Source organism: Tiliqua scincoides, chromosome 5 (genome assembly GCF_035046505.1).
Source record: "Tiliqua scincoides isolate rTilSci1 chromosome 5, rTilSci1.hap2, whole genome shotgun sequence".
Lineage (NCBI taxonomy): Eukaryota > Metazoa > Chordata > Lepidosauria > Squamata > Scincidae > Tiliqua > Tiliqua scincoides.
In genome coordinates, this window is record NC_089825.1 from 140,874,221 (window position 1) to 140,885,197 (window position 10,977).

Below are 10,977 nucleotides of genomic sequence, written 5' to 3' on the forward strand. Positions count from 1 at the left end.
CAGAGAGCCTCACGCGATGGCCTGCCTAGTTTTATACTCCTGGCTGGCTCCTCCTCCCTCCTTCCTTCCTGATTGAAAAGGGGCTGGCCTTCCCAGGTGAGTTTACAAAAGCTCAGGAAGGCAAATGGCTGCTGATGGGCGTGACCTACTCTGCAGGCTCCTGAATGGACTGCTTGGATTAGCCTAATGGGGCTCTTAATGGGTTGGGAATTGGCCCTTCCTAGGTCCTTTCCCTCCTAGTTCTGTTCTCTTAGGCTGGACTGTTTTTGTAACCTCAAGCTAGTTTTTATTTGGGTTTGTTTAATTATTTATTGCTCTCTAGATCCTGTGTCCCAATTTACTGACCTGTTTAGGTTATGTTCTAACTTAGATTAGGTTTAACCTGGGTTAAGTATAGGTTTAATTTAAACAAGTAGAAAACCTGCTTTTCACTTTATCCTCCTCCCTTCCTTCGATTAAGTGCTACCTTAGGTGCAGCTAACTTTCAATTTTGATTTAAATGCCTGACCCTTGGGCACTTACTCACGAGTAGGACGCTGCTCTTACTCATGAGTAGGACTCTGCTCCTGCTCAGAGTAGCCCTATGTACCTCCCTTAGGTGCTAACTTTCAATTTTGATTTAAGGTTGCTTTAAAGGTAAGGTTAAGGTTAGAAGACAGGGAGTTAGAAAGACAAAGCGTTAGAATGAGTACACTTACCTCCTCCTCCTGCTCCTCCTCTTCTCCTTCTCCAAAACTCAGAGGTCTCCTTGCCTTCTCCTCGCCCAGATGCTAAACTCTTGTGCCTTACCTGGCACTTAGTTCCCAGAGGCACTTGGTTCCCAGAGGCCACACGCGTCTGCAGAGCGTCTCCCACTAGAACCAGCCATCAAGATGAATGGATCCACCATCACAGAGTTTGTAGTCCTGGGCTTTTCCAGCTCCCAGTTTGCCCAGTTGTTACTTTTACATCTGGTCTTGACCTGCTACACTACTGTCCTTGTGGGCAACTTGCTGATCATGGTGACTGTGAGAACTGACGCCAAGCTCTTTCACTGCCCCATGAATCTCTTCCTTGCCAATCTGTCCTTCCTTGACGTATCTTTTGGTTCAGTGGCTAGCCCAAAACTACTGACTGATCTACTGAACAATGGCAGTAGCATTTCTTATGGAGGCTGCATAGCCCAAGTATTTACTGCCCATCTCCTTGGAGGTGCAGAAATCATAATTCTCAGTGTAATGGCCTATGATCGTTATGTGTCCATCTGCCACCCACTGAGGTATACAACTATCATGAACCGGCAGCGCTGCCTCAGTCTCCTCCTACTTTGCTGGGCAGGAGGCCTCATTCATGGCATCTTCCAGACAGTAGTCACAGTCCAGCTACCATTCTGTGGACCGAATGTCCAGGACAATTTCTTCTGTGACATCACCCAGTTAAAAAAGGTGGCCTGTTGAGACATCTATGTGAGTGAGATCCTCTATGTTTTCAGTGACAGTTTGATCATTCTACCCAACCTTCTGAGTTTGCTGGTTACATATGTGGTCATCCTGGCCACCCTCTGTGGCCATTTTGGGAAGGGTGGCAGGAAGGGTCTATTCACCTGTGGCTCCCACCTGATGGTCGTCTTCCTCTTCTATGGCCCCATTTTATTTGTATATTTGAAGCCCTCCTCTACCCCCCAGGTGGACAAGATGGCTGGCGTGTTCTACATGGTGGTCACCCCTGCCCTCAATCCCCTCATCTATAGTCTGAGGAACAAAGAAGTGAAGGGAGCCATGTGGAAGTTGAAAAACAAATGTGCACATTTTCTGCTGCCTCAGAAAGTGTAGATGTGTGGACATTAACGGACCTGGCAGGGGGCAGGGGTGCAAAATCCCCTGGGGCTGTGTCCACCATGCAGCGGCCATGCCCACCTCCACGCACCATGCCTCCCTGCCTGCAAGCCCATTTGAGCCATCCCACAGGGGTGAAGCCCTGCGTGGCACTCTGCAGCATAGCAAAAGCCTCCGGAGGCTTCTGGTACACTGTTAAGGAGTACTTCCTGTATTGTCAGGAAACCGGAAGAACTCTTTAACCGCGCCATAAGCCTAAGAGGGCTTGTCATGCAAAACTCTGTTTTCTTGGTAAGTATCCCCTTGGGGGGACAGTGTGAACGGGGGGGGGGGGCGGCATATCATGGACCTGTTCCCTGGGACACCATGTATGCTTATGTGTTATTATTAGCAGCCTAACCACGTGTTATATTTTATCCAAGGGTCTTTCCATGATTGCTCTGGTCCCCCCTTTCTTCCCAGCAAGCTGTTCTACAATATCTAGGATAGAGACAACTTTGAAAATGGTGCATCTTTTATATTTAGCAGGGAGAGAGCCAGTGTCATAGCGAGAGGGGGTGCAAAGCACTAAATTTTACAAGGAGCCTCATTGTGGTGTGCAAGCCGCTCCTCCTCCTCCCTTTCGGAGCCATTCCAGGCAGAGGGGAGCAAAGAGGAACACACCTCCATTTTGCTCCCCCCACATAGAATGGCTCCAAGGGGGTGCTGCTTGCAGGCAGTAATGAGGCTCCCTGCAAAACTTAGTGTTTTACACCCCCTCTAGCTATGCCACTGAAGAGAGAGCAACTATCCTTGTTCACTCCAGTTCATTGTCTCTTCTAGTGGCTGTTTGCTGGAGTTTCCTCTGCATTTTTAAGGTTGTGAGCCCTTCTGGGACAGGAAATCATTCATTCATTCAGTGTAAACCACATTGTGAGTGTCTCTTTTGATGATCAAGATATACAAGTATTTGTAATAAAAATAACTCAGAATAAGGGAACGTAAAAGCTTTCCCTTTTGTGTGCAAAGGTGGAGGATGGGATGTGCCCTGATGGACATCCCACATGGCTGTCTGGTTGGCTGGTCTGGAGAGGAAGACAGTGTGTGGCAAAAGGGCAGGTAGAAAATATAACCAAGGAACCATGCCTCCCTCAAGGACTACAAAGAGGGACAGGTAGCTGGTCTCAAGTGACCTGACAGTACTCTGCCCTTCAGAGTCATGAAGGTGGACCTGCTTATGGATTCCAACACCTACTGCACCATGTCATGGTCCCCAGTGGGCCTACATGGATCCACACCAGCCCTTCTGCTGGCACAAATCCGAGTGGACCCAAGGTCAGAAACAGGGGCACATGATATTTGCACCATAGCTGTCCCTGATATTCACCACAACCCAACCTCGAAATGTCCCCAGTCAGCCCTGGACCTTGACCTCATCCACCCCCTGCTGATTTACTTGTGCCATTGGGGGCTGCACGCTCCATTGGTGCACAACCAGGACTGGCAGCTCTTTGTACTGGTGAACATAGCACATGTGCTGTCATTGTGGCTGCAGTGCCAGAGACCTAGGACTTCTGAGAGTTCCATCAGTGGAAGGCCTGGATAGGATGAGCCATACTGGACTTAAACTTGAGGTACATAATGGTGCCACTGGGGGAATTTTGAGCCAGTTGCTGACTCTCAGCCAAATCTACTTTATAGGGTTGTTGTGAGGATAAATGAGGAAGGGAACCATGTTTGCCTCACTGATATTGGATGGATATTGGCTCAAGTTCTGCCAGTGTAGACTCTTTTTCCAAGGGGGAGAAATACTTGGAAAAACTGGCACACATAAGTTAGGTTGTTTCCGAGAACTTCAAATATTTTTCCTTTGTAATTAACCCCTTTGGGAGTGAACAGCAGTTGGCACTGTCCAGGATGCTGACGTCTTCATTAATGTCAGGAAAATTGCACATGCCTTCAACTTCCAGTTCACAGATTGAGGGAGGATTATATCAAGGGAAGGCTGAAGGGCGGTGTCCTCTTCATGTCTAGATGAACAACAAGATACTGGGAGGGCAGAGGAAGGAGTACTTTCACTCCACTTCTCCATTTGCCTAGTTGCAAGAAGAATTTTCTTTTCTTTTAAGTTCTCTCATTTGCACAAGAGCATCATCCTCTACCACCCAACCTACAACCACTGTCCCTCAGCTTCTGCTCACCTGGACTTTGTGCCTCTCCTTTCTCCATCCCTTCTGAGCCTTCTTCAAGGATCAGAAGGATTGGAGGATGCAGGATTGTCATGCAATGAAGTCTTGATCGCTGAGATGAAACGTACTAACCCCAGATCCCCTTTGATTGTGAATCGCCACAAGCGTGAGTATATCTACGATTTATTTCTGTGACATTATGGACTCTTGAATCTGTTCCTTTTATATCTTTAGTTGTGCCTCTTTTTGCAGGTACTGGTTGTTTTAAGGTCTCAATTCATACACATGTATAATTTGGACAATGAGTCACAGCTGTTGTTATTGTTGCAGTGATCATTCATTCCATTTAAATGCATTTATTGCATTTGTAACCCTCAAAGTGACTTTCAATTAAAAAAAAAAAATACCTTAAGCCACTTTGGATCCCTTCAGGGAGAAAGGCAGAATAAAAATACTGTAAATGAAGCAAAGAGGCAAAGCAAGAAGGTCCATAGCCAGGGAGACAGACCAGGGACAGACTGCACTTGCTCCCAGTGTGGAAGGGATTGTCACTCCTGAATCGGCCTTTTCAGCCACACTAGACGCTGTTCCAGAACCACCATTCAGAGTGCGATACCATAGTCTTTCGAGACTGAAGGTTGCCAACTAAATGAATAAAGCCGATAGAGTGGTTGAAAGCAGTAAAATAATGAAAATGATGGACCGTGAACAGCAAAACTCCATGGCAACTGACTAGATGCAAGATCAATATCTCATGACAACATTGTCCAAGGCATGTAGCATATAGTGACGAGTGCAAAATTCAATACATATTCATCATACAAATGTGACATTCCACTTTGTTGCTTCTCTCTTACTTGTCTAAAGTTTTGACATTGCCAGATAATCTCTCAATCCACCTGTTGATAGCAGTAATTTCCAGACTTTGGCGTGCGACATTCATTGAAAATATATATGCAGTTAATATGAATGCAGAATATGTCTGCCTGTATGCAAAATATTTTCTCTTTCCAATGCCACACTTCAGGTGTTCCCAAACTATGGGTCGGGACCCACTGGTGGATCACGACCCAATTTTGGGTGGGTTGCAGAGTAGACTGTCCAGTGAAAACACAAGTGATGGAAAGATCAGATAACTAAAAAGCTCTGAGGCGATTCAAAAATCAGATCGCTGCTAAGTGCCCTGCAAAGTCCTCAGCTTCTGCAGTTTGAAAACCTGTGTAAATATAGGGGGATAAGTGTTTGAGCATCTTTTTTTCTGCTTATTATTCTGTTGATTATTAATACTTGTCAATAAAAATATTATTTCTTTCTAGATGTTTTTTAAGTCACATAAACTAGGTGGATCCCAATGGAGTGTCATTTGAAAAAGCTTGGGAACCATTGTTCTATGTTAATAAAAATGAAAGAGGCTTTTAACGTAATATCATAACCTAACTTATTTTTGTTTATTATTCCAATATCTCTATGCCACAGTTTAACTTCAGCATATAGGACAACCATCTCCCTGGAGAGTTTTTAACTTCCAATATACCATGGATAGCAGTTATTAATTTTATTTCTAATTACTGAATAGTGTACAATCCCATACTACCAGAGAGCTTTTGTTGCAAATTCATCTTTAGGGAAAATCATTGTTTTTAATACATTTTTCCAAATGTTTAGAGAAGTATTAGGGCCAATCTCTTATGCTCAATTAACCATAAAAGCTTTGACCAGTTCATACCTAGAGGAACATTTTAATAATGAGCTGTGTATTTTTTCAAGACTGTGCTTTTCTCTAGCTCTCAGTACTTCTTATTTTGCAACCATCCTGTTTTAACTAGGCTTTCATTAACTGTCATGAGTCTGTGCTCTAAATTGCAAAGTATAATTTGCATTCCAGGGACACTATGTGTGGAGGTTTAAGAGTAAAGGAGATAGTTATGAGCTTATTTTAAAGGAACAGAGGTGGCTGAACTCTGCGCTGCATAGAGCTCAGCTTTGAGAGGCTTGACTGCATGGTTGTGCCTTTGAGGAATCACTGGGTGGAAATCTTTGTGGAACGGATGAAATTGCCTGTTCATCAGACCAAGCATGTGATACATGTGATATAGTTTCATCCATATCCCACCCTTCCTCCAAGATGCAGCTCTGAGGTAAGGGAACAAACATTTCCTTACTTTGAGGAGGCCTGTGTGAGTGACCCCCAAACTGCAGGATGCAGCACACGCCCCACTGGCACCGCTATGCCAGTGCTGGAAAGCTCCAACATAAGGGGCTAGGATTGCGCCCTCAGTCACCTCCCTGCCTGAGGAAGCTCTGAGGGATTAAAGCAGGCCCACACACAGAAAAACTGACCATAGCTAAGGACCTTACTTGACCCGAGGAAGAAAAGAGCAGCATTTCAACAAGAGCAGAAACCATAAGAAAGAAAAAGCATCGGATAAACAAACAACCCAGCCCAAGTAGGACAGAGGAACTCACAAGCCCCTCAGCTAGGGACAGCCCTAGAGAGTAAGAGAGAGGCTAAAGAGGACCCACTCAAGAGTTTATATTATAAGGAAGGGGGTTCAGTCCCCTCTTGTGATCCTGGGCTGGTGGCAGTGGGGTAGCTGCCTGGGGGTATGCTTTGTCCCGCCTGGGGAACCCTGACACCCCCCTCCCCCAGAAGGCAGATAAAACTCTTCACAATGTTCTGGCTACTGCATCACAATGGCCTGGTAAGCCTGAACTGCCCTGCTATTTGAGGTCTTTTCATTATGTCTCCATCTGGAGTCTTTTTGAAATATTTTTGCAGAGCAAGGGTACGTTGGAACTTGGGAACTTCTGCATGCAAAGTCTGTGAGGGCTCAACCCTAATATGGTCATGGGTCAACTCCTTTGCTGTAGCCTGCCATTGTGGGGAAAGTGCTGAAAAGCACTTTTCCTCCACTGGGAGAGGAGGAAGGTCTAACCTCTGCTTGGATGGTAAGCTCATGCTGGCTGAGCTAGGCCAGCATAAGGGTCTGAAGGGGGTGTGGGGAGGGTGGGTGGAAGGTGTTTTGGGGAGAGCAGGTGTGGGGTAAGAAGGGGTGGGGCCAGGATCCGGCACATAGGTCAAATCCTATCTCCTTTCCTGGGCAGCCCAGAGCAGCTTTGGGTTACTCAGATCTGTACCACGTCCTGGGGTGGCAGAGATCCAAGTTGCCCCATCGGGGTTGCTGCTGCTTTAGTGGAGAAAAGGGGAAGTGATTCCTCTTTCCCATGCTGCACTGCTTTGGGCCCCAAACCCTCCTTAGATGTAGGGAAGGCCAGTATTGGGCTGCCTGATGGGCAGGATTTGAAGGATTAACAAGATCCTGTTTGTTTCTCCCACTAGGACCAACCATCAAGATGAATGGGTCTACTGTGACAGAGTTTGTCTTCCTGGACTTCTCTGGCTCCCACGCTGCCCAGCTCATCCTTTTAACCCTGGTTATGACCTGCTACACAACTATCCTTGTGGGAAATTTGCTAATCATAGTGACTGTGCGGTCTGAGCCCAAGCTCTTTCAGTCCCCCATGTATTTCTTCCTGGCCAATCTGTCCCTCCTTGACATCACTTTGGGCTCTGTAGCAGCCCCCAAACTAGCAACCGACCTAGTGAACAATGGTGGAACCATTTCTTTTGTAGGTTGCGTAGCTCAAATAATGACTGGCCACTTCTTCCACTGACCTGGAAGAGGCCTCTGGGATCTCCTATTGACAACAACACCAACACAAAGGAACATTTTTTGCATAACCACAAAATTGCTTAATGAAGGGGTTCAGAGAAGGTATCCGTTAAGCAATGCATTCTGGTATTTAGCAGGGAGAGAGCAACTATCCCTGTTCACTCCAGCATATTGTCTCTTCTAGTGGCTGTTCACTGGAGTTCTGTATTTTTTAAGGTTGTGAGGCTTTTTGGGGTATGGAAGAAATTTGCTCTATAATGTGCTTTGTGAGCTTCCTTTTGTTGATTGTATCTAAATATTTGTAATAAGAATAACTCTGGAGATGCTGGTCAGGTCTACTGTTCATCACCACTTGGACAACAGAACCCTCTTACATTTTAGGATTCCTCAGAATCTCAGTTACTAGGAAAACAGTGGAAGAGTGGTTGTTATGCTCTAGAGCAGGGGTGCCCAACCCCCAGCCTGGGGGCCACTTGTGGCCCTCAGGGGCTCCCAATCAGGCCCTCGGGGAGCCCCCAGTCTCCAATGAGCCTCTGGGCCTCCAGAGACTTGCTGGAGCCCATGCTGGCCCAATGCAACTGTTCTCAGCATGAGGACAACTGTTCGACCTCTCACCTAAGCTCCCTCCACTACTTGCTGTTTCACGTCTTTGATGCAGCAGTGTCAGTGAAGGAAAGGCTGGCCTTAATGCAAGTGGGCCTTTGAATCTGGATTTAAATAGCTCAGTAGGATATAAACAAAAATATTCAAATTCACAATAACAAAGAGATGTCTGATAAGATTCTTACAAAGCAGAGAAAAACCAAATTGCCAACCGCATGATGGCAGTCATGATCAATAGGATCTGTAAATGCTGGCAGTAGGGTAGCTGGGTTCAAGCAGAGTGCGGCCTTAAATCAAAAGTTTTCTCCTAGACAGTTCATAGATAAAGAAGACTTGAAGCTCCAAGTCTGTACGGGAGGATCCAGAAAACTGGCGTAAATCAGGCAAAATTAACAGATGTGCAGGTTACCACACCAATTATAACATTCTTGGCTTGGCAACAGAGAGTAGTACCAGGCATTCTTTTGTAACAGTACAAGGTCAGGTTAGAACAGACAAAGGAAGCAGAAATAGAAGTATTTTTATTAGGAACCCCTTCTATAATCAGGTTTAATAATTTTAAATTAAAATAATAACCTATACATTCCTAAAACAGTGAAAGGTCACTTACAGAATTAAATATGAAGGTCCCATAATGTTTAGAACAGAAGAAGGAAGTTTAATGAGCAAGTGCAAAGAGCAGAAGAAGAAACAGTTTGGGGAAATTAGTTCACGAAGATTGGTAAAGGGACCCTTAAAGAACAGGCTAAAAGAATGTGAATGAGTAGTTTAGCAAAACCATGAAATTAAAGGTTTAAAAACATAAGAGTTTACCAAGTGTTTGCTTTCATGTTCATGCTTAAGTATTTGTATGTATCTTAATAAAATGATATAAAAACCTTGTTTTTATTACAAATTTTAACAAATGTGAAAACAGCGCACCCAACCGGTTTTAAGATTGTATAATTTTGGGCAAAGTTTTAAGATGAAACTCCACCTGTATGTAAATGAGAACCAATCAGTGGTTGTGTTCACCTGTTGACCACCTCTCTTCCATCTTGTATGTAAATAATATATAACTGTGAAATTAAAAGTTGTGTGCCGTTTATGACATCAAAAGTTCAGCCAATAAAAGATTTAGATTTCAAACAAAGGGATGAAAATTCTATAAAGGTCCTGAGCACTTTCAAGTGTGGGACCCATGATTTGGACTAGTCAATTGTATCCATTTTTTTTTTTAAATAAAGCCTTTGAACTTTCATCTGCGTACTGAGTTGCTGTGTAGAGTTGGCCTTTGGGCCTTGCAACAGCCTTGCTTTGTGTAAGACCTTTTTTAGACCTTGAGCTACTGCAAGACCTTCATTCATTCATATAAGTTCCATCTCTATTAAATTCATTTATGTAAAGTTATTCAAATTTTAAATGTAAATTAAATCTTTTTCCCCCCCCGGTCCCTGACACAGTGTCAGAGAGATAATGTGGCCCTCCTGCCAAAATGTTTGGACACCCCTGCTCTAGATCCTCACTTGTCAGCTGTCCAGAAGGATTTCTCAGTTGACCACTAGTGGAAAATGTGTCCTAAACTAAGTGGATTTTTATTTGATCTAACAATGAATGTCCTCCTTCCACTTCCAACTTGAGCTTCATCAAACCTCTACCCTAAGGAAACTGCATGTCATCTGCAACTTTCTAGCTACCATATAGTAGCCATGATGTGGGCTAACCTGGGCCATGATGCAGCAGAGAGGTAGGTAAAAGCATTTCCTTATTTACCCACTATGCTGTGTCAGGGTTGAAAATGGGCCTACTTGGATCCACACCAGCCCTTTTGTCAGTACAAATCCAAGTGGGCCCACACAGGTTCTCTATCAAATCCAACTCCATCATGGAACACACTTAGTGCCTCTTATAATGAACACATGCAAGTGCATCAATGTCTTGACAATGTGCCCAGGATCTATAATTCAATGCAGCAAAAGACCAGAGTGGCACTATTGAGTGCTCCATGGAGGAGAGAGGCCACTGCTGCTGAGAAAAAACTCAGTGAAAAGTTAAATCTCTTAGACCTGTTGGAGAGCATGGGGAAGGAATGGGTTTTTAGTGTTCTTTTAGAATTGGATTTTGGAGACACATGGAACTGAGCAAGGTGGACAAAGTTCTTCTATTATAAAAGGTTGGCAGCCAAAAGTTACCACCAGCCCTTCTTCACTGACACATGAAAAAGTCCAAAGAGCTGACATTGCTGCCAGAGTTTACAGTTCTGCTGTTTCTCCTCCAAAGTCTGAATTTGGAGCACAAATGAGAATGCAGTGGAGGAGTGAAGGTGGATGAGGAGGAGAGGACAGGGCTAGATGCAGGGGAGGGTACCAGGAGGGGGGTTGTGTCTTGTTGTCTTGTGTGCTCCCTGAAGCATTTGGTGGGCAACTGTGAGATACAGGAAGCTGGACTAGATGGGCCTTTGGCCTGATCCAGTGGGGCCCTCATGATTTGTCACCCAGGAGACATTGTAGACCACCATTCAGGGTGCAATCCTAAGATTGCGCTGAGCCAGCATAAGTCAGCCCTTATGCCAAAGTAGGAATATCACAATGTGCCCTAAGGCATGTTTGCACCTCCTTTGCAGTCAGCCGTGCTGGCGCACAGGTGTGTAACTCCTAGTCACCTCTGGGTTCCTGTTTCAGAGTGCATGTCCTCCCATGCAGACATTCTGGAAACTGGCCAATGGTTGCTTGCAAGAGA

The 10,977-nt window shown here is 45.0% G+C and overlaps 1 pseudogene; it reads left to right on the plus strand.

Annotated features, from left to right (window-relative positions):
- Positions 1–872: 872 nt before the first annotated feature.
- Positions 873–1,811, plus strand: LOC136653947 (olfactory receptor 4Q3-like; annotated as a pseudogene).
- Positions 1,812–10,977: the final 9,166 nt, after the last annotated feature.